The following is a 5,010-nucleotide window of genomic DNA, read 5'->3' on the forward strand; positions in this document are numbered from 1 at the left end:
TAGACAGGTTCACCACCCTCAGTGAAGAAATTTCTCATCTCAGTCCTAAATGTCCTACCCTGTATCCTGAGACTGTGACCCCTCGTTCTGGACCCCCCAGCCAGGGGAAACATCCTCCCTGCATCCAGTCCGTCTAGCCCTGTCAAAATTTTATACATTTCAATGAGATAGCCTCTCATTCTTTTAAACTCGAGTGAATACAGGTCTAGTCGACCCAATCTTTCTCATACGACAGTTCTGCCATCCCAGGAATCAGTCTGGTGAACCTTCGCTGCACTCCCTCCATGGCAAGTATATCCTTTCTTAGGTAAGGAGACCAAAACTGCACACAATACTCCAGGTGTGGTCTCACCGAGGCTCTGTATAACTGCAGTGAGACATCCTTGCTCCTGTACTCAAATCCTCTTGCAATGAAGGCCAAATTACCATTTGCCTTCGTACTGCTTGCTGCGCCTGCATGTTTGCTTTCAGTGACTGGTGTACAAGGACACCCGGGTCCCTTTGTACATCAATATTTCCCAATCTATCATCATTTAAATAATATGCCTTTCTGATTTTCCTTCCGGAGTGGATAACTTCACATTTATCCACGTTATACTGCATCTGCCATGTATTTGCCCACTCACTCAACTTGTCTAAATTACCATGAAGCCTCTTTGCATCCTCCTCACAACTCACAATCCCACCTCGTTTTGTGTCATCAGCAAACTTGGAAATATTACATTTGGTTCCCTCATCCAAATCATTGATACATAGTGAATAGCTGGGGCTCAAGCACTCATCCCTGCAGTACCACATTAGTCACTGCCTGCCACCCCGAAAAAGACCCATTTATTCCTACTCTCTGTTTCCTGTCTGTTAACCATTTTTTAATCCATGCCAGTATATTACCCCCAATCCCATGAGCTTTAGTTTTGCACACTAACCTCTTATGTAGGACTTTATCAAAGGCCTTCTGAAAATCCAAATACACCATATCCACTGGTTCTTTCTTATCTACCAGTTACATCCTCAAAAAACTCCAGTAGGTTTGTCAAACACAATTTCCCTTTCATAAATCCATGTTGACTTTGTCTAATCCCATTGATATTTTATAAATGCCCTGTTATCACATTCTTTAGAATAGACTCTAGCATTTTCCCTAGTATTGATGTTAGGCTAACAGGTCTATAGTTCCCTGTTTTCTCTCCCTCCTTTTTAAAAAAAAGTGGGGTTACATTTGCTACTCTCCAATCTGCTGGAACTGTTCCATAATCTATAGAATTTTGGAAGATGACAACCAATGCATCCACTATTTCCGTGGCTGCTTCTTTTAGTACTCTGGGATGCAGATTATCAGGCCCTGGGCATTTATTGGCTTTTGGTCCCATTAATTCCTCCAGCACTATTTTTTTTACTAATACTAATTTCATTTAATTCCTCCTTCTCACTAGACCCTTGGTTCCCTAGCATTTCTGGGAAGTTATTTGTGTCCTCTTCCGTGAAGACAGAACCAAAGTATTTGTTTAATTGCTCTGCCATTTCCCTGTTCCCCATTATAAATTCTCCCATTTCTGACTGTAAGGGACCTACATTTGTCTTCAAGGAGAACTTCCCTGCTCTTCATCAAGTGGTGCAATGGGATTTTTACATCCACTTCAGAGGACAGATGCAGCCTTCAGTTTAATGTCTCATCTGAAATATGGTACCTCCAACATTGCAGCATTCCCAGGGTTGTTGAACTGAAATGTCAGCTTAGATTATATACTCATGTCTCTGGACTGGGGCTTGAACCCACAGCCTTTTGACGCAGACGAGAGTGCTACCACTGAGCCAAGGCCGGCACCTTGAAATGACATACCATTTAACTTACCACTCATTGACGTCTATCATCATCACTCCTTCATGCTCCCAGATAGGAGTTGGAGCAACCCAAGTTTTCAGAACTTCATTCATCTTGCACATGCCCACTACTATCTACATGTACATACTTTTAGTGCCTCAAAAATATAGGAAAGATAGAAACATGTTAGAGCTTGGAAAGAGTACAGCAAGGATTCAGTAGAATTATGAAGAAAGGCTAAAGAAGCTGGGGGATTATTTTCATTGGAATAGAAAATGCTAGAAGAGGGAAATCTAATATAGATGTTCAAAATTATGAAAAATTTTGAGAAGGTAAATAGTAAAAGATTGCTTGCACTGGTTAGTAAATTGATTACAGGTTATTACTAGACAAATGAAGGGAGGTTGAATAATTTTTTTTTCACAGAAAGATTATTCAAACATGGAATACTTTACCGCAAATGGCTATTGAGTTACAGAGTATATAATTTAAAATGGATTTGGATTAGTATCTGCAAGAAAAAGGCATGAAAATGGGATTGGAGTAGATAGCTCTGGTTGAAGAGGTGGCACTGGCACAAGCATGATGGGCTGAGTGGTCTCCTGTGCTGTAGTTTCTATGATCTTTTGCCTCTGCTACCCTACTCAAGTACTGATCACTTTACATGAAGTACTACTTTCCTGATTAGTCCCAAACTTTCCTTTCACCAATTCATGCAGTTTTGAAATAGTGTTCGGGATCAATCTTTTCTATTAGTATCTTATACTCAACTAACACGACTAATTTTTGCTTAGTCCCAGATTTTTGGGCTGATCCATTATCTCACAGAAAATATCAAAATAATCCATTGCTCGAGTCCTTTGATGTGAAGTTTCTGTACAATTTAGCATTTTCTGCATGTATAGTGTTTTTTAAAAATTCACCAACATGAGGAACTACAGTTTTGGGGTGCACAACACTTATCTATTTTGGACACTCAATCTCAGCATCACTCTTAACTGGTATAATACAGCCTGATAGATGTAATATAACTATTTCTAATCATCCTTCAGGGTTCTCCAATTCTGCATTTACCTTATAATGCTGCTGCCAAAGCAGTGTTAACTTCTGCAGATAAGGTGCATCAGGCAGCACGGAGACATCTCAAGAGTTGCTTTCACTGTGTCACTTGTGCATATGCAGCAGCATAAATGACCACCATTGGCCATCTTTCTGTCTGAAGGCAGATTGAGTGCTCAGTCCACACTAACAATACAGTTCACATTCCTTGCCTTTACAGATCTTTCCCAGCCACTGGGAAAAGTCCAGGAGCCAGAAATAAGAATCACATTAGAATCATACACAGTTACGGCACTGGCCATTCGGCCCATTGTGTCCGTGCCGGCCAAGAAAGAGCTATTCAGCTTAATCCCACTTTCCAGCACTTGGGCTGTAGCCCTGCAGGTTATGGCACTTCAAGTGCACATCCAAGTACTTTTTAAATGAGTTCAGGGTTTCTGCCTCTATCACCCTTTCAGGTAGTGAGTTCCAGACCCCCACCACCCTCTGGATAAAAATATTTCTCCTCAGCTCCAACCTAATCCTTCTACCAACTACTTTAAATCTATTCCCCCTGGTCACTGACCCCTCTGCTAAGGGAAATAAGTCCTCCCTATCCACTCTATCTAGTCCAGTCATAATTTTATATAAAATCTCCTCTCAGCCTCCTTTGTTCCAAAGAAAACAACCCCAGCCTATCCAATCTTTTCTCATAGTTAAAATTCTCCAGCCCTGGCAACATCCTCAAAAATCTTCTCTGTACCCTCTCTAGTGCAATCACATTTTTCCTGTAATGTGGTGACCAGAACTGTACGCAGTGCTCAAGCTGTGGCCTAACCAATGTTTTATACAGTTCAAGCATAACCTCCCTGTTCTATATTCTATGCCTCGGCTAAGAAAGGAAAGTATCCTGTATGCCTTTTTAAACCACCTTATCAAGCTGTCCTGCGACCTTCAGGGATCTGTGGACATGCACTCCAAGGTCCCTTTGTTGCTCTACATCTTTCAGTATCCTCCCATTTATTGTGTACTCCCTTGTCTTGTTTGCCCTCCCCAAATGCATTACCTCACACTTCTCTGGATTGAATTCCATTTGCCATTTTTCTGCCCACTTGACCAGTCCATTGATATCTTCCTGCAGTCTACAGCTTTCCTCCTCACTGTCAACCACACAGCCAACTTTTATATTATCTGCAAACTTCCCAGTCAAGCCCCCCCACATTCAAGTCCAAATCATTAATATATACCACAAAGAACAAGGGACCTCGTACTGAGCCTTGCAGGACTCCATTGGAAACAGCCTTCCAGTCGCAAAAACACCAGTCAACCATTACCCTTTGCTTCCTGCCACTGAGCCAATTTTGGATCTAACTAGCCACTTTCCCTTGGACCCCATGGGCTTTTACTTTTTTGACCAGTCTGCCACGTGGGACTGTGTCAAAAGCCTTGCTACAATCCACGACCACTACATCAAACGCGTTACCCTCATCGACCCTCCTTGTTACCTGCTTAAAAACCTGTTCATGATTTTCAAACAACTGCATGTGCAAAACCTGGTTTATATTTCACCCGATGTTATGGAATCTGCCCTGCAATATAAATGGGGAAGTTTTCACAGAACCAGCAATCAAGACAAAACTGTCAAATGTGAACTGGCCAGGAGTTAATAGCAAATTAATGCTGAATTGTGAGCAGTTCCATGTTGTGGGCTCAGACCTATCTAGTTTAACCTAAAATTACTGGCACATTTGTTTTTGTGTACCAAGTTGACAGTTTCTACTTGCTCATAAGCCAGTCAGATCTTCAGTGAACTTCTGAGCTGCTACTTCACAGCACATCTAATTTTAATTTTAAAAAAAATGCAACATTTGTTCTAAAAAAGAACTATGTCAGCACAATATATTACAGAAACTTATTTAGACTGAAAATCCTGAATTACGTGTGCATGAAGCCACAAAATGAATATCTGACCATTTAAACACACTTTATACATGTAATTTCTATTAAATATTTTTCATATTTCATGGAGATGAAAAATAAGTAATTACTCAATCTATCTTCAAATGTTCAAAGCGTTATCTTACAATAGTTAATACTTACAGCCTCCAGTTGCATTGGAACCAAACAATAAATAAAAGCTGTGCACCATC

Source organism: Heptranchias perlo, chromosome 4, assembly GCF_035084215.1.
Source record: "Heptranchias perlo isolate sHepPer1 chromosome 4, sHepPer1.hap1, whole genome shotgun sequence".
NCBI lineage: Eukaryota > Metazoa > Chordata > Chondrichthyes > Hexanchiformes > Hexanchidae > Heptranchias > Heptranchias perlo.